This window comes from Panthera uncia, assembly GCF_023721935.1.
Source record: "Panthera uncia isolate 11264 chromosome C1 unlocalized genomic scaffold, Puncia_PCG_1.0 HiC_scaffold_3, whole genome shotgun sequence".
Lineage (NCBI taxonomy): Eukaryota > Metazoa > Chordata > Mammalia > Carnivora > Felidae > Panthera > Panthera uncia.
This window is the reverse complement of record NW_026057584.1, coordinates 81,571,665-81,591,463: the sequence shown is the minus strand read 5'-3', so window position 1 is coordinate 81,591,463 and position 19,799 is coordinate 81,571,665. Positions and strand designations below refer to the sequence as shown.

Genomic DNA, 19,799 nt, shown 5'->3' with positions numbered 1-19,799 from the left:
GTAGAGGCAGAGTTTCGTTGCCACAAGCAAACTAAGCCAAGGATTGCCAGAAACCATCAGAAGCTAGAAAAGGCAAGAATGGATTCTTTCCTACAGCCTTTGGAGAGAGCATGGCCCTGTCAACAACCTCCAGAACTATGAGAGAATAAATTTCTGTTGTTTTAAGCCACCCAGGTTTTGATTATTTGTTATAGCAGCTCTAGGAAACTAATACATAGACCACATCTTATACCTGTATTTCTTCAGATTTCACAGAGTTTGGGGTTTATTGCTGATAATAAATAATCAATGTTTGTTGACTAACAGGAAGGCCCTTTATGATGATTGTAAGAGTCAGGGAAGCTGGCCTGTGTGGCTATAACTGAGAGCTGGTCTTTTAGTGGAAACAATGGACCACCTCAAGATTGTTGCAAAGAACGAGAGTCCTGCTAGTGATTTCCCAGTGTCAAGGATAGATTCAAGTCCAAGGGGTAGAGAAGAGCAGGGGTTTTTATGGATTTCTTACTAGGAGAGAGGGGTTAGTATATCAAATATATTTTCTATTCAAAATCTCTTGAATAGAGAGATTTCTCTTACCTATATACTGTTTATTTAATTCTTTTCTTAAATGGGAGCTATAGGATTAATTTTTTTAATGTTTATTTATTTTAGAGAGAGAAAGAGAGACAGAGCATAAGTGGGGGAGGGGCAGAGAGAGGGGGGGACACAGAATCTGAAGCAGGCTCCAGGCTCTGAGCTGTCAGCACAGAATCCGACCGGATTCAAACCCATGAACTGTGAGATCATGACTTGAGCCAAAGTCAGATGCTTAACCAACTGAGCCACCCAGGTGCCCGGGAGCTATAGAATTATGAGTAGAGGCAAAGATTCTCTTTAAGATAATTTTGCTCAGAGCCTTTGATATGCTAATATGATCATTAACTTCCACAAACATGTATAGTTTTCAAATTTCCCACATTTATTTGATCATGGATTACTTTGGGTTACAGAGTAATATTTTGAGTTATAGATTTTGGGAAACTCACCTAATTAATACCTTGCCTTGAGATTCTTTGGATGGAAAGTAACAGAAAAAAAAAAATGATTCAGTGTGGCTTAAATAATAAGAATTATTACTCATATAAGTTCTTCATTAAGTGCCTGCAGGGATAGTTAGTTCAGGGGATCAGAATTGTCATCAGGCCCCATGAATTTTGTCTCTCCCTTTTGCCTTTCTCAGCAAAGGTTGTGTGGTTCCCTTCCTGACTACAGTAGTACCAGCCATCATCACACCATATATGCCAACATCCTCCGGAAAAATCAAATACTATTTTCCCTCATGTGTCACTTTTAGTCAGAGAGGCAAATATTTCCCAGAAGCCCCCTGTCCAATTCCTGTTACATCTCATTGGTCAAAATTGTGTCACATTTCCATGCTTAATCCAACCACTGGCAAGGGGAATTGGGCCACCATGATTGGCTTAAATCACTCATGATCATGATTCATTCTCTAGGACTGGGAAGGGAGCCCCTCAGAATGAATGATTCACACTCCCGTGACAGTGCAGAAGAGGATAAAACATAACCATGGTTATGTTAGTATGGTAGAACTGTTGTTGGGCCCCACAACAGCCATCCACCCCTTCTTCCATACCAACAGAACCACCATTTTGTGCAGAACAGTGATGTGCTCAATTTCCACCATTTGAATCATGATTAGCTAAGCCATTGTTAGTGATCCCATTCATTTTTGCCTAATACTGGCTTTCTCATACTTATACTATAGGTGGTATAGGACATGTTTCTGGTCAACAAGATATGAGTGAACATCTTGTGGATATATTTAATATATCTATATATCTATAGGTATCTATATATCTATCAATCTATCTACACACAGAGAGAGCCTGAAACAGAGACAAAAAGGGAATTACCTTAAGCCACTTCTTCTTCCACCTACCCCAGCCCCCACTCCTCCTTTCTGTCTGTGAACATGGCTATGTTGTCAGGAGTTGTGGTAGCCTTCTTATGGCCCTGAGATAACCAGCACAAGAGCCAAATACCAACACATTGAGAATGACTGGACAGGAGATTGAAAGAGCTTGGTTTGTTGATGTCATCAATGAGCCACAGAATCCACCATGAATGTTCATCCTCTGAAGACTCTTTATATAACACCTATTCACATCAGGCTAAATATCCCAGAATACAGAAAACAAGACTCCAGAACAACCGAATCCTAGAGTGAAGATACTGTTACAGAATCCCCTAATCCCCACCCATCCAGAAAAAAAAGGGAGGGAGGGGAGAAATACTGGTTTGGGGAGTAGTATGTCAAAGGCAGCCAGAAAAGTACCTACAGCACAAGGTTTTCCTAGAGCTTCTGCTCACTCTGCACCATTTGGAAGTGCATGAGGGAGGCAGTCTCAGAGATTCCCCATGTTGTATGGAGGGGGCACACAGAATTGGGAGGAGTGCTTCTCTGCTGTGAAGAAAGGAGTTGGAGCCTCAGGGAGATAATGGGGTAAAGAGGTGAATGTTTCTCTTAGTGATTCCCATGATAATCATTTTAACCAGATTTTGTCTGCACAAATCTATGAAGTGAAAAGATGTGGCCGAACCAGGATCATCGGCACTGGTTCTGTATCACCCACCTACCTGACCTCCAGGGTGGTCCTGGCAGCAAACCATTCTTTGGGGTACCTCCCTTCACTCCCTTTTCCTAAACTCCCTCCAAATCTCCTACCCCTTTGTGACCACAGTTCAGTAAAGTACGGGCAAAGCACAGAACTTCAAAAGTATGCTTGGAAAGGAGAACTGAAAATGTCAGTAATGAAATGACAGGCACTGGCAGGGCAGGCACACGCTTCGCGCTGTACCAGTAGCAAAGAGGAATGTAGCGAGCACACAGGATCAGCCTGCTTGCTTTACTCAGATTCTGACCATACCTGCATTCTAACCAGTTATACACAAACAACACATTATGCCTCATTGTGCACTTTCATCCTGTGTCATGAAAGTTTAAAATACTTTCATTTATTTGTGTATTACATCATTCCAAGAAATACACATATGATTCATGACTTCTGAAATTTTTAAATCTGAATCCAGGTCAAATGAAGGAGGAGGAGGAGGAGAAGGAGGAGTCGTCAGAAATGGAAGATGAAAACAAGAAAAATAAACAACTTCTCTAACTAGAGTTCTCCCTACAGATTTCCTCATTCCACACCCTTCCCTATTCAGGCAGGAAACAGAGAAGTGAGTCTTAACGCCAGCATGAAAATCCATATTTCTACAATTCTTTTCCAGTGTTTTTCTCAAGGGACTCATTGTTCTAATTTCAACACCAATCTGTCAAAGTGAAAGGTGGGAGAGTTTTAATCATAAATTATTTGCATGGAAGTACATCAAGAATTTGCCACAAAAATATATATTCCTTAAAATACATAAAATATTGTTTCTCACACTTTCTAGTTCTTTGATTGCATATCAGCAATATCTCTTAGGCTCATAACAGGCCCATGGACTTAAGAAGGTTTCTCAAGCAACCATGTCATCCTGCACTGGGCTTTTCAACTAGGAAATAAACAAGACTGACAAATATTCAGCCAAAAATACCATCCAGAATCACAGTTTTTCTGATAAAGGTTTTCTGATAAAGGTTGTTTTCTAACAAAGGTTTTCTGATAAAGTTTCTGTTTTATGTAATCACTGAAGATCTTGTGGGTACAGATCAGTTCCCCCACATCCTCAAAGAAGGGTGCAGGCACGGGGAGGTGGGAAGGAAGTTCCCCAGTTCTAAGGCTTCAGGCACTTCATCTACCTCTGCCTTGCAGAACTCCCTTCCCAACTTCCTGCTTCTCACTGATTTTCCATCCTGCATTCTTCAGCCATTGATCTCCATCTCCACTCAGTTCCTAGAAATGGAAATTTCAATTTGGACTGAACTTCAGATCCTTATCTGGATAGGCTTTTGGAGCTCCCTTGACTCTACTTCAGGTGACTAGAGAGGCAATCCCACCTACCCAATGCCCCCACCTCCCAAGGTCCTGCTAGCCTAGGTCAAGCTCCTTGAACCTAGAAGGGAATCAAAAATTAGCAAAAATGAGTTCTGTCAGCTCTTCCTTGAAAGGTAAGCAAAAGGAAACAAATGGAGACTGAACATAAATTTTGCTTTGATATATGATCACCAGATCTAATTTGGAAAAATCCTATGTTTTACCTGGAAATAGCACTGTCCTAGGAGTTAAAGACCTCTAAATAGCCTGATCAAACTAGCTTAATCTTCTAAAGTCTATGATCAAAAGATTTGGATCATTCAGTCCCTGAAGTCCCTTTGAGATCTAAAATTCCACAGTTGGATAAAATGAGCGGATCAGAAAGCACAGGTGTATAAATTTCCTAGTAATAAACGTTCCTGAAACAACACAAGAAGCTAGGGGAGCCTTTGAGGAAGCATCAAGCAAGCAAAACTCGGGATAGCTAAGTTCTCTTCTATTTTTCCATTTCTCTTGAAGAGAAGGCAACAAAGATTTGGCTTTACACAGGCTGATTAACAACCCAGGAGAAAATCAAAGGTACTTATTTACAGGATTCCTAACCCCAGCCATTTCCCCAGTTCAGTGAATGTTAAATCGTGATGAGGAAGGTAGATTTGCAGTATTGTAATCTGATTTTTTTTTAAAGTTCCAGAGGCTTTGGTTCAAAAAGAACATATTACCAATTTGCATCCCATTTGGAATGTCTAAATCTTAAGTTTTAAAAGGCCCAAACTTAAAGTATGTACAATAAAATAAACAACAATCCCCTGGGCTCTACTAAAATACAGCACAGAATACATATTTTGTCTTAATCACATTCTCAGTAGGAAAAGAAGTACAACAAACATACAAATGTCTGGATTTATCCTGCTAAAGTAAGGAGGACATCCAGAAAATAAGACTTGTCCTTGACAAATTCTATCTTCCATTCCCCTGACTTACACATCAAATTTCTGCTTCTCTCCAACTAGTTCTCATTTCCCAGAAGTCTTATTCTTAGCTGACTGTCAGCTAGTCTCTACAGATAATGGCTTTTAGCTGATATTGGTTTAAGGTGTTTCTTTTCCCAGTTGTATTTGCATATATAAGTGAAAGCTTTAAAATCATCAGCCTTAGGTCTTGGGAACTAATTATAATATGGTGGGGAGAGTAGAATGGAATTTAGGAAAGTGTTTTAGTGAAAAATTCTCAATTGACCCACTCCCCCAGTCAAAGCCCAAGGGAGAATTACAAGGAAATATCAAGACACAAGCCAGAAACTGTCACCTGCTAGACTTTCAGATTTGTTTTAGTTGCAAGTGACAAAAACACAGTTCAAATCAACTCGAGTAAATATGGGACTTCACTGGTTCATGGTATCCAAGAAAGAACAGTCAGACATGGGAAGAGCAGAGATACTGCTGAATCTCTGAAATTACCAGAATTGGGGAATCAGGTGCACACTGGATTTTCCTCTGTTCTTCACTCTTACCTCTCTGCCTATCTACTATATCCTCTCCCCCTGCAGAATGATTTCCTTCAGATGAGAGGATACATGACCTTTGAGGTTTGCTAAGTTTTACATCTTACAGATTTAACCCCTAGAAAGAGGCTGCCCTCAAGCTCTCTCTGGACACCAGTCCACCCAAGGAAAAGACTCATTAGCCCTGTCTGAATCAGCTTTGGACCATCATCTGGGTCCAGAGGGAGGGCTGCTGGGATTGGTCCACTTTCCGTGGTGGATCTCTCAGGTAGGGCCTGGGAACAGAGACGTGAAGGGATACTCGGGTGTTTATTCCTATATTAACTATGAGGATGGAAGGAAGGGGGGCATTTTGTAGTAAAGGGATCCGGGCAGACACTCCCACATGCCAGATGTCCTCTACAGCTGGGCACAACACAGTGCTGCTCAAAGCCCCAGTGTCTCACACTGGCAAAAAGTTCCTTCTATACGGAACACCACATGGTTTTAGCTCACTGGGGGCTATAAAGAACATAGCCTCCTTAGGTTAAACTGTTGTAATATAGAGGCAGAAGCAAGATAATATCTAAAGGACACCCAAACAGGAGAAAGGGATTTGATAGATACTATACATTATACCAATATCTACTTGTCCACACTTACCAATCTCTGGGAATTCCCAGAAATAATTGAGGGTGGGATCAGTGGGTACTTTGCTGGAGACTGGAGTTTCTGCAATAGTAGTTAGATGCTAGGGTTAGCAAAATAGGAATTAAAGCTGTTAGTGTAGAACATAGGGGATGGGGCTAAGAGCCGGGGCTTTGGAGGTACACTGCCTGGGTTCAAATTCTTGCTCCACTGCTGCCTAACTGTGGGATCTTGGGAAAGTGGCTAGTGACTCTGTGCCTCAGGTTTCTCATCTGTAAAATGGGAATGATAATAGTACATAACTCAAATGGTTGTTTTAAGGATTAATTTATGTGAAAGCACTTTAAAATTTTATTTCCCAAAAGGGTATAGACAAAGACCTTTTGGAAACTAAAATATCTCCAAATCCAAAGAATAAGTCTCCAGTAGTAAAATTACAGAAATGAATAGAACATTTCAGGGCAGAGAGTTATGACTAATACCTCAGTCCCCACTATACAGACACCTGCTCACCATGATTTTGGGTTCACTGTGCCAGGCGAGAAGCACGTATTTCTCACTCTTACTCTCCTCTTACCAACATCTCTAAGGATCTAATCTCAAGTAGCTTTTTGGACGGCTTAGGAATTCTTAGGCCTAGGCCTTGAAGACCACTCTCTCAAAGTTTGTGCCCCATCTCCACTGATTTTAGTCTCTAAAACCTGAAACTTCAGAGTCTCTAAGAATCATTAGGGAGAGGTGGGGGGAGGAAGGGGAAATATGCTGTGAAAGGACCGAGGAATATCTCACAATGGCTCACCGAAGGAGAGAGGAAATAAAAGAGTGTACATCTGTGCAGCCTGGTGCGGTGGTCCAGGCTATCTCGGAGACAGATGATAACACCCAGCCGCCCTCCGGGACGAGGTCAAGGCAAACAGATCCATCCTTTGCCAGCTGCCATGGCTCTGAAGTAATAGGGAGGCAGAAGACTAGCAGGTTAATCCAGGGCACCTAAGATCAAAGAGCAGCACCTCCAGGTCAGCTGTGCTCCTCCTTCCTGGAGTCAGGGAAATGTCAGCTCAGACACGAAATGGAAAAGTGGACTGACTTCTTGGAACTGTTGACTAAAGATAACCATTGATTGTGAGTGCAGTGAGTGTTTTTCTTTCTCTCTCTTAAAAGGAAGTTGCTAAACTTGTTACTGGAAAGAGTCAGATTCCTTAGATTGTTCCATATGCCCAAATCTGACAGTTACACTGGCACACTTTGATTCCCCATTTCAAAAACGTGTGTGGAGACACAACTGAGCGACTTCCATGTCACATCCTGTTCTCTCAATCCAGCTTTTGACATTTGCAGAGTACTCTTCCAAGGGAATAAACTAAGCGCAGATAGAACTCAGTCTTTTCCCTTTAAGCCATCTCTTCCTTTAACATATTCTTCATCAAAGATGCACTAGAAAACACTGTCTAGTGCGTAGAGAAGGTGTAATTTTTCAGTTTCTCACTGAGACGCAGGTTGGCAAATAGGTTAATTTTAACTTCACAGATTGCAAGGTGTGTGAATAGAACAGCTATATCAAGAACAAAATAGAGCTGAGAAGAAGAGCTGCTCTGAACCACCAAGCTATTTCATCCCTAAGGTCAGAAAGGGCATTGAGGGCTAGTGCATTAACCACTAAAACAGCACCAGGTTGAGGAATTTCAACAATATGTGCCCCTTTGCTTCTTATCAGGAATAGAGACGGGTGTGACACGTGAAGGGAAGAAAGGGGTGTCCAAATTTTTCCTGGATAGTAATTGTAACTAACACTGATTAAGTGCTTGCTGCATGCCAGGCACCAGACTAGGAATGTAATAAATACACAAGATCTCGTTTACTCCTTACCACAGCTCTTTGAGAAAGAGACGACTTCAGTCTCCTTTTGCAGATGGGGGAGCTAGGACTCGGAGAAATTAAATCATTGCTTGAAATCACATTGCTGACATGCGGTGACGGTGAGATTTGCACCAAGGTCTGTCTGGGTTCAGAGCCCACACCCCATTTCTCTATCCTGGCTTGTGCCATGAGCCCAGTGATAAGAAAAGATCATTTGCTGTCAATCCTCAGTTGCCCGGGGCCTCTTACACAGTTTATGGATTACCCAGCCTTACCATTGTCTTCACAGCACCCATTTGTTAGACCCTCTGTTAGAGGAACAAGCCCACCGGGGCCGAGGGCAGGGAAAAGAGGAAACACCAAGTGATTGATTTGATGCACCTGGTACCAAACCCAAGGAGGAAGTCATTAAAACCAATGGGTAGAGTGAGATTTAGGGATTATCTGCATGTTTCAGTTATCACAGTATTCACTGTTCTTCATAAGCCTGCACAATCAAGTTGGCTCCAAAGCAGTTTTGTTTGCTTTGCCCTTTTACCCACCTAATCAGCCTAGGCAAAGACTTCACCTCTGATTTTAGGCGAGCAAAGTCATTCTATTTGGAATTTAACTGGCTCTGCGAGTCAGACAGCAGCAAGGGCCCGCCCTTAGATCAAATACAATTTAAGGCCAGTAATGAACAAGGTCATTAAGTTATTTTAAGGTCTCTTACTCCCATTGCCTATCCAACCAGGGTGTGTTTATTCATTTTCAAATGCCAGAAAAGTCCAAAGGAGGGTATTATGTTCATCTTGATAATGAGTGGATCTTAGAGGGCGTAGCTGCAGTACACGTGAGTTAGGTTCACAGTTATGTCATTCCCTGGGTAGAGACCCTCGTCTCAATGACAGAAAGTACACACACGCACACACATACACACACAAATACATACTCAAACAAACATTTTCAGTGATAATGTATTGAATTAAGTAAAGCTTTGTTAAGCACTCTGTTAAAAAACTGAGTATGAGCCTTAGGATATTAAAAGACTGCCTTGGGGAATGAAGGCAGAATGCTGTTCCTGTTTGATCTGGGGACACAACACACAGAGCTGGGGCTGCATGGAGTATGAAGTTCTGTAACTTTGTATGTTAAATAAACATTTCCCTTGGATGAAGTCACAGTTATCTGAATGCTTTGGAAAGAGAGCTCCCTTTTAAATCTTTTCAACAAAATCCATCTCTTAAATGAAATACATCTATTCCAACAGGTCCCAATAGCCACTGAGTGATACACAGACACTGGCAGAGACGACCAGCTCCTTACTAACACCCATGTTCTCTATTTCTTCCTGGGTGCTCCAATAGACTGTATTTCTCACCCTCCTCTGCAGTTAGATATGGCCATGTAGTCAGTGAAATGTGGGCAGAGGTGATGCGTGCCCATCTCCCGGCCTGGCCCCCGAGAAACTTCCATGCATGCTCCTCTATGTCCTTTTCCCTACCAGCTGTGCACTTGGAAGCCACATGTCAAAGATGGCGCAGACTCCATTGGCCCAAGCCCCTACATGACTTCATGAAAGAGGGGCACCCTTCTGACCTGCTCACTTACCCAGTATCATCATATGAATAAGAAATATACTTCCATGTCTTAGTCATTACATATTTTGGGGTCTGTTCTTATGGCCGTCAGCCTAGCCTACCTAATACAGACACATTTTTCAGGCAAAAATAAGCTCCAAATGTGTTAAAATCATTTCAGTTTTGACTGACCTCCTGGGTATTACTCAGCAGAAGCATTAACCACCTATAGATAAGTTCCCTTATTTACCTAGAAGCCCATCTACATAGATTAGCTTGACTGTGAATCAACGTCTACAAATCAGAACATCCGCCCTTGAGAGTTTTCATTTAAGACTCATTTTGAAACAACTGTTGGTTTTCTTTCAGGGAACCTTGACACATGCAAAGTACCCTCCTTAATTCACAGGACAAGAGTTTCTAATGATGCCTCCCTTTCAGCTATCTGGAAAATGAACACCTATGTCTTTGAAGTGGCCCCCAGGACCCTCACAAGTGAATTTCTGTGATGCTATATAGTAATTGTTTGAATAAGATTTTTTTATTTACACAAATTGTGCATCAATACCCATCTCAACTGAAGACATAAAAAGATATTCAGTGTTTTGAACAATGCAAGGACCAAGTCGAAAACAATGTGCATATAACCAATGTAAGGTAGATGCTGTTTCTTCAACATTCCATGCAATTACTCTGAAGTATATTTTAAATGGTTTAAATTTTTTTTTTCAAATAATTTTTAAAATCTGCATAAATAGCATGCTTAAATTATCTGTTAAAGTATGCAAATTACTTTTTTTACGTACTAGAATATCCCCCCTCTTCCTCATTCCTCCCTCCCCATTACTGAAAAACAAGTCTTTTGAGGAAGCTACTTGATTTCTTAGTTTCTGACCTCACAGATTCCTGGAACAGAAAATCGGAACAGGGACCTGAACAGAGGCCAGTCCTAGAAATTAGGGAGGGAGATTAGGAGGAAGATAGAAGAGAAGATATAAGGGGAAGGAAAGATTATCTTAGCTTAAAAACAAGGGGAAGCAAGTGCCATGCTCAACAACCAGGGATCATGGGGTTGGAAGGAGCAGCTGACGGCGTCCCACAGTTAGCTGTGCAGTGACTGAAGGGAGAAAGAGTCAGTGAACAAGCCCCTCATAGGCTGCTTGAAGCAGTTCAATACTGAGACCAGAAGAGTAAGGTTTTGTTGAAGTGTGAATTCTAAATTCCCTTACTTTTTATTTTTTTAGAGTACATTTACTTTTTATTTTTTATAATATGTTTACTTTAATTTTTCTTAATTTTTTATTTAGAAAGAGAGAGCAGTCACAAGAAGGGACTCAGGAACAGGGAGAGAGAGAGAGAGAAAGAATCTTAAGCAGGTTCCGTGCTCAGCACAGAGCCAGATGCAAGGCTCAATATCACGACCCTGGGATCACAGCCTGGGCCGAAATCAAGAGTCAGATTCTCAACGAACTGAGCCATCCAGGCACCCCAAGAGTACATCTACTTTAAATGCTCAAATCACATTAGTATTTCTTACAAACGAAGTTCTCAGCCTCCTTGCCCAAACCCTGCAAAGTACTCCCCCTACATTTTTGGTGGAGCCTCCAAAGAGTGAGTCCTATGTGCTTAAAAGCAACTGTCCACTAGTCACCAATTGATGTCTTCTATGGTTAATGTCCGCTACCCTCCTTGAAGAAGTCTCTTGATTGCCACTGGTAACACAGCTCTTAAGAGATCACCAAATAGCTCCGGGATGGGAGGCTGGGGGCACTGATGGCTCTAGTAAAATGAAAAAGCCAAAACTTGGGGCTGGATATCCATCTGCCTTCTCATCCAAATGCAGTCCATGTTAATCACTGGCCAAATTAAGTAACCATTTGGTGATATGTTCTCTCCACACTTCAGTTCTTCCTCTGTTTCCTCTAATCTTGACTTCTTTATAAACATGTCTTGAAGGCAAAAGGAATCTGATCTCAAAATGGATTCCTGTTTTGGTTTTTGAGGTCTGCCAGTAATTTGTACCATCTAAGGACATCAGAAGCAGCTATTTTGACCATAACCAGATGGCTGCAGCTTCCCAAATTATCTGTATCTTCAGTGTAACATTTTTTCCCATTTGTTTTATGGAACTTTTTGTGAGTCTATTGGTATCTTTTATTTCAGCAATGAAAATTCCCCCAAGGAACATCTTTTCAGCCTCCCTCTCAGCTTTTTCCTAATAGTTGTAAATTGTGAGGCTAAAATATGAATTGAATAATCTGTTCAACTTTATAATGCTGCAAAGAAACATTCATAACTTCCCGGTAGGCCATGCAAATTTACATAGAAAAATTAGTCTGTATCCAAGGCTTAATGTCTCAGTCATCACCCTCTAGCTCCTCCAAAAACCGGACTCAACTCAAAAAAAAAAAAAAGAAAATTTGAAAAAATAATATAAACTTTGTGTGCATAAAGTTTTATATATTATGTAAGAGATGTGTGCATGTGCATGTGCGTGTGCATGTGTGCAGGTGTATGTGTAAAACTTTAGGGAAATAAGGTCTAATGGGAACTAAGACAAAAGTCTAAATTTCAACCAAAGTTGGGAAGATGAAAAGAAGACCCTAAACTCTGGCAATTGGATTTTATTTGGAGTTATTAATAAGAATGAGTTTGACTAGGAAAGGGTTCAAATGGAAGCAATGGAAAAGCTGTAATGACCATCACTGAACTGAAACTATGGGATTGTGCAATCTCTGTCTCTCTCTCTCTCTCCTTCTTTCTTAGAGATATGCTCCTCTTTATAAAGGCAGCAAGCTTGATCCCCATCTTTTCCTCACACAGGGCAAGGTTGGGAGATGAGGACTGAGAAGTCCATGCAAGACCAACAGAACTATCTTTCGTACACATTCCAGTCCTTCAACCACACCTTTGTGCAGGCTGGTGTTACTCTGGCAGCACAGTGATAAATAATGCCCTTTTCAACATAGTCTGCCCTGGTAAAGGCTTCAGCTGTCAGTTAAGGAGGGAACTGGCTCCTCAGGGAAGAAAAGGGAAGATGGCTGTGAAGTAGGGTGGAGAACTGTGGCTGCAGGATGTTATGCACAAGCAGAGAGGGTTGGAGTGTCAGTCTGCATTTTTCTGCACCTGATTTACATTTCCTATAGTAGTCCTAACATATGTGGGGAAAGATCACCAACTTGGATTAAGAGACTGATCTGAGGAGTGGCTCAAGGTCATTCCTTTAACCTTTCTGTACGCTCATTTTTTCCTAACCACAAATTAAGAACAATTCCTTATGATTTTTCCAGGGCAACGATGAGAGTTTGAGATGCTAATGTGCTTGCCATTTGATTGTGCTGAGGTTAAAAGAAAAAACTAAACTAAAATCTTTGTGTTTTAACCTGATACAAGTTGGTTATGTCACAAGGTCTGTGGCAGACCTGGGCCACTCTCCAGGGGAGATGTTCTCCAAGTCTCCAGGTAACATCTCTGATGCTTAGTTAGATCCTGGACTCTACCATCTCTACACAAGTCTCCCTCCATGATGGAAGGCAGGAGAAAAGAGACTGGAGAGATTTGTGGCATCACCACTGACAACCTGTTGGCCAGAATTTGTCGTATGACCTCTCCCAATGTGAGGGGGAGGCAAGGAAGATACAGTTTTCCCATGTACCCAAAAGAATTCAGTGAGAACTGAATGTCTCTTCTGCTGAGTTATGTAAGGATATACATGGATTATACATAAAACATATAAAATATTTTAGAAACCATAGACAACAGTGCGGTGAATTATCAATAAGCTCCTAAGTACCTAGGAAACAGAACCTTTGTGCCCAAGACTCAGCCATATGCTAGGACTGCTGAAGATAATTCTTGTAGTTCCCTCTCTCAAGGAGCTTTCACTCTTGTTGGAGAGACAAGATATGCTTCAAAGAAATGCAGCTAAACAATGTGGAAATAGTTCTGTTTTAGGAGTCAGAATACTTAGATTCTACTACCAACTCTGTCACTTACTAATTGCATCACCTTGGACAAGTACCTTAATCATGCTCGGGTTCCTCATCTGAAAACTGCACATAAGAGCATCTACTGCATCTATCATACAGGGCTGTGGTGAAGACCAGTTGAGATAACCAATGTGCCTGAGACCTGTTAATGATGTGTTTGTTCTCCACATACAAGTTATGACTAGAGACCAACACAAAGTATAACAATAGTACTTGAACTTGATCCATTTATTGAGCACCTCTTCTTTTATAGACTTTACATAGGATTTCTCTTCTTGGAGTTTGGCTGTGGATTTAAACAGTAAGAGAGAAAGGAAAGAAGCTCAATTCCATGCGTGGCAAGTGGTTTGAAACAGATGGAGGGGCTGGATTTGTGAATAAGGCCTGGTGTTAAAGGCAAAAAGAGATGAAAAGTTTCTAGAGATTTGTGGTTGTGCAACAATGTGAATATATTTAACACTCCTGAATTGTACACCTAAAAATGCTTACGATGGCAAATTTTGTGTTATGTGTATTTTACCACAACTGAAAATTTAAAAACAAAAACAAATGAGACAAAACAAAAAGGCGAAAAGCAAGTGGATGTGAATAGCACAAATGGTTTCTGAGAACCTGAGTAGTTGTAAGGAAACGGCCCATTGATGAAGAAATATTAAAGGCAGGCTGACAAAAGTGGCCTAGATCCAAGTGTTAGTAAGAAATCATGATAAGTTCTTGAATAGGAAAGTGACATGACAAAAATATTGTTTAACAAGATTAATTGGGCACAATATTCATGAATATTTATATCTAGAGAGAGGCTGGGAGCATGGGCCACATGTGATGGTTTGTTGAACCTAGGGAAACATATCTAGAGCCTAAGCGAGGGCATGGAGAGGAAGAAAATTCGGCTGTGAAGACAAAAACCAACATATTGTGCCACCCGATTAGATGAGGAGGATAATGGGAAGAGGAGAGTCAAATGACCCTAAGTTTGAATGTGGAAGGAAGCAAAAATGACTTTGTACCTTCTACATGCCATCGTATAAGGAGAGCCACCTTAAATACTTGGTATAACAGAAAATTTGTGATTACTTGATAATACAATGAGAGCTATAGACAAAATGCTCATTTTAATCTATTTGAAGAGGTCACATGAGTGCTTTCTCTTGCAGAATTAAACTGAGGCTTGAGAAGTATGTGTCATACCTCTGTCCCATCCCCCTTGATGGCCATCTTCGCATTACCTCTGAACAACTCCATGGTCCTCAGCATAACACTCAAGGCCTCAGATAGTCTGACCATACCGTACTCTTTTGAACCTTTAACTCACTAACTAACCTTTAACTCACTAACTCATACACCCTTATGCTTCCTGCACAAGATTGCTTAAGGTTTCTGCAAGCAGGCCATGTAGTCTCTTACCTCCATGCCTTTGCTTCTTCAGCTCCCTCTGTATGAAATGCTCTTTCCTTCTTCTTTGTGAAGGAATTTGCTATGCTCTGCTCTATGCCCCAGTATAACTTTGTTCTTCTAGCATGTAATTTGATTTATTCAAGTTGGGATTAAGACTAACTGAATACACATCCTTCTGTCTCTAGGCTGACAACTTCATCCAGATTTGTCTGGCACCATTCCATTTTAAAACTGACAGAACCATGTCCCAGGAAATTCATCAGTCTCAGGCAAACTATGATGTCTGGTCACCCTACACTTTCTTTGTTGCATCACAAACCAAAGGAAAGAGATCATCTGCGCTATTGCTATAAGCATCTTATTTGTATTGTCTCAGTCATCACAGCCACCAAAGATGTTATCATTCCCTTTTACAGGTGAGGAGATTGAGGCTCAGAGAAGGTAAGTAGCATGTTTGAGAAATGGCAATGCAGGACTCCAACCCAAGACGTCTGATTTCATCCAGTGGAGAGTCAGATATCAAAAGGGGTGGAGCAGGAGGCTGACAAATGTTTCCCCATGTTTGTCCCTTATCCAAACCCTGCTTTTCTTAATAGAGAACTATTGATTCTACATTCCAGATACGACAATGACTAGTTAATAAGTGCTCAATAAATGTTCATTGAATTGAGGTTAACTGATTGATAGGTACCTAATGTGAAGAATAAGAGAAATAGATAAATAATAAGGGAGTCATGAAAAAGGAAATGTTAACTAATTTTCAACAGTACACAAGAGAAAGAGGGCTAGCAATGGGGCTGCTAGTTAGACCTTAAGGTAAAATATATCCAGTCTGATTGCTCTCTCAAGCCTCACCTCCTTTCAATCAGATGGAAACCAGGCCCTCTTTCAACATTTTCACAGAACATTTCCAAGTATTACTTCTCATTATTCTTATATTATTCCATTTGCATTTTAAACATACAGTGCTTAAAGGCTGGAAAACAATGAAACATGCAAATAAGGAAGCTGAAAGTGTTCTTTGAAAAGTTAAGTGATGAAAAGTAATGGCATTCAAATTCTTTAAATGCAATACATTATCTCTTAAATCCACTTTTCTGTTCCTTTCCTACCTTCCCCCTGCTTTTGTTACTCTCTGCTTTGAAAAAAAATAGAATTTCACAATAGTTTTTTTGTAGGGAAAAGTAACTTTTAGAGCTTGAATTATTTGTTTTTAATCTTATAAACATAATGCTCTTTTGGAGAAAAAAATTTAACCTGGATGGAAAATTTTATGACAATTCTCCATCATTGTTATTTTAAATGGATTATTAAATTAATCTGGATGCATTTAATATTGAATATTCTTGAAATTCGGGCTACCGTGGGGGGCAACGCCAAAGTTAGTGACCTAAACTCAATTAAGGGGTGTTTTTAACCAATTGGATCATCACATGGTCGTTCAGCACTTCACTGTGAGAAGCTACGCTCTATAATTTGTTTTTACACAAAGTAAGCTTTTAAACTATTCTCTCTCACAATCTGCAAGCTCTTAGAGAAAAAGAAACCATTTCTACTTTATTAACCTGCTTTTTAAAGTGCCCAGAATAGCCCTCTTCATGGATCAATTGAGAGCAAATGTGTCTTCACGATGACAATAGGGACAATGGCCACAGATTTATTCTTTAAGGACATTGGAATGGTCAGCAAAGCATTGTGTATCTATTTTTAAATGAATTTAAGAGAAGTTGAAAGATCTCTGCGCTCAGAGAATGCCCCAACTACCTCACTGTAAGCCCTGGGCTTCTTCCCTTCGCTCTCACAGCTGAGCCCTGGCCAGACTCTTTCCAGATCTGGTTCTGTTTCTTCTGCCCTTTAGTAGATAATCTTGGATAGCATCAGCCCTCAAGCAACGTGTCATCAGTGTAAGAAAATTATGTATCTCAGTTCAGAAATTTGTTAAGACAGGTCTTGCATGAACCAGGAGGTAGATGAAGCTTATCTTTAGCTTAACCTTCCGGGTTTTACAACCTCCTTATTCTCCCCCTCCAGTCAGTTTCTCCCCCTCCAGGCCATCTTTCTCAACACCCTAAGGTGCTTCTCCTATTCTTACCTTCACAAGCTACTTTCCTCAGATTTTTACCTTCTCTGGAGATATTTGTAATTTAAATATAAAAAGTTCCCCCCCACCCCTACACACACACACACACACACACACACAAATGGAAGCAAGTTTTGTATTTTTTAAATTTGTGAAACAAGTGTACACTTATTTCATAAAATAAAGGAAATTTAAAAAAGAAAATAAAAGGCACCCATCGTCCCACCATCGAGAGATGGAATATATCCTTCTAGATTACTTTCTAAATTCTCATGCGTGTACCAATGAATGAGACCATGAACACATTCTATATTATAATCTATTTTTTCCCCTGTACTCTTGAATTAATAAGGGCACTCAAAGCTCTTTTTTAAAGTGCCTTAATAGGGGTGCCTGGGTGGCTCACAGTTGGCTCACTTGATTTCACCTCAGGTTGTGATCTCATTGTTCATGAGTTCGAGCCCCACTTGGGGCTCCATGTTGACAGTGCAGAGCCTGCTTGGGATTTCCTCTCTCTCTCTCTCTCTCTCTCTGTCCTTCCCCTGCTTGTGTGCTATCTCTGTTTCTCTCAAAATAAATAAATACAATTTTAAAAAAATAAAGTGCCTTAATAAATGCTAGCAGAATCTGAATCTAACATTTTGTATTTTCCTGGTAGAAAAAGATGTGCTGCACTTTCTTTCACCCCAGCACCACCACCACCACCATTTGGTCAGAATGATATAGAGAAATAAATCACAATTTCCTCTACAAATAGGATTCAGAACAATCCACCAAAAGGGACAGGTCTCACCCCCACCTACTTCTGGGCTCTCCAAAGAGAGACTCCAGGCCTCACTCTTCCTCTTGGGCCTCCTCAGTACTCTGAACAGAGACTTTTTTTCACTCACGGGGTACGCCCTTTCAGGTTGAACGTTCATGTGTTGCAACTCTGGGAAACTATTTTTCTCTTAACTGCTTTATTTCCTCCCCATTCACATTCCCTGTTCTTTTTCCCAGAAGATGTTGGACCTCCAGGTTTTGTCTCTTATCTCATGCATTTTCATACACTCCATTTCTTTGTATTACTGTTTCACATTCCAGGAGATTTCCTCTACCTCATTTTCCAGCTCTTGAACTAAAGTCTTTTTATATAGGCAATAATATTTTTATTCTTTAAGAGCTCTTACTTCTCTGATTGCTCTTATTTTATGTAATATTTTCTTGACTATGAGTGGTTTGGTTTTTTTTTTTTTAAGTTTTATTCTGTTTCCTAAATGATCTTGGTTTCCTTCAGGTTTAGTTTTTTTGTCTGTTTATCTTGGTCCTTCTTTTTCATGGTGCTAGATTTCTCTGTGTTCCTTGGCTGTCCAGTCACACTTAATTTTTTTTTTGTATGTTTATTCATTTTTGAAAGACAGAGAGAGACAGAGTACAAGCACGGGTGGGGCGGAGAGACGGGGGGGGGGGGGGGGGGGGGGGGGCGGACACAGAATCTGATGCAGTCTCCAGGCTCCGAGCTGTCAGCACAGAGCCCGACGCTGGGCTCAAACTCACGAACGGCGAGATCATGACCTGAGCCGAAGTTGGATGCCCAACCGACTGAGCCACCCAGGTCCCCCTGTCCGGTCACACTTAAGAAAAAAGGATGAAAGGGCTGCTAAGGGTTCTTTTGCTGCTGCAGCACAAACCAATCTACTTGGGAGATTGGAAATCTCTGAGTAGGAAACCTAACAGAGAGCTATGTGCACATGGGTAAAACAAACATTCAGGCTTCATTTAGGGAGTGAGGGGAAAAGTCAACTCTGAGGCTGCAGACCCTATCTTTACCCACCCCCAAACAAAGAAGAAGGGCACAAGTACCCATATCAAAAGACTTCACTTGCCTCCAAGGTTAAGTCAATTATTTGAGAGGTGAAGTCTCAAAATATTTTCCCAGAAATAAATGACTCTAGGTTTCTGAGAGACAGGTACCTCGCTGGTACAGGTGCACAGTCTCTTACCCACAATTCTGAAATCCAAAGATCTCTAAAAATCAAATGTCTTTTCCTAAGTTTGGGGCTGACTCATTAGGTAGCAAATCTGACCTGAACAGACTGCAGCTACATATGGTCTTTATTTATCTACTTAAGTGTAGAAATATTAAAGAGTTTGGTTATGAGGCTCTGTTCCAAACCTACATGAAACAGATAGTCCTCTAAGACCCCATTCTTTCAAAGGATTTCTCAAAACAAAAGATTGTTTGCTCAAAGGGTAAACTGAATAAAAAACTGATTTATTCTTTCAAATAGTCCTATCTTCATAGCAGTTTTGCTGTTGGAGGTTTTTATGGGTTGTGGTTTTGTTTTGTTTTTGTTTTTTTCACTTATACCTATGAAATTTCAGAAGAGAAAATAGTCTTAGGACTCAATTTTAGCCAAGGTACCCCATTTATACATAAATGGTAACGTTATTGGTGATCCATTCATTCATTTGTTTTATCACTTGGAGTTGATCCTACATTGAGTTTTCTTGTTCTCTCCCTGATATCTTTTTATGCCTGGATTAGTTTTTTAAAGACCTATTCTTCCTGACACATGTGTAATGGTGAGGCAAATTAACTTAAAATCTATAGTGAAAGACCATGATGAAAAAATGTGAGAAGGAAATATTCATTTAAAAATGATTCCTCACCCAGAGCCATTGGTATTGGACACACATAATTTACCAGTTATCTCAGCTGGGTGGAATCATTTTCCAGGTATATGTGGGGTCATAAGGTGGAAATCAGATTAGCCTCCCTCTTAATAGAGCCCAAACCTATTAATAATAAATCCTAGAGACATAGTTTAA

General features: G+C 40.6%; 1 long non-coding RNA gene across 1 annotated transcript in view; it reads right to left on the bottom strand.

Moving 5' to 3' along the window:
* The window catches only part of LOC125911641 (uncharacterized), a 79,157-nt gene extending 63,987 nt beyond the window's left edge, over positions 1–15,170 (bottom strand). The window contains exon 1 of the long non-coding RNA XR_007454394.1: positions 14,918–15,170. This is a non-coding gene — a long non-coding RNA (uncharacterized LOC125911641). The remainder of the gene's footprint in view (positions 1–14,917) is intronic.
* Between the last annotated feature and the right edge of the window lie 4,629 nt (positions 15,171–19,799).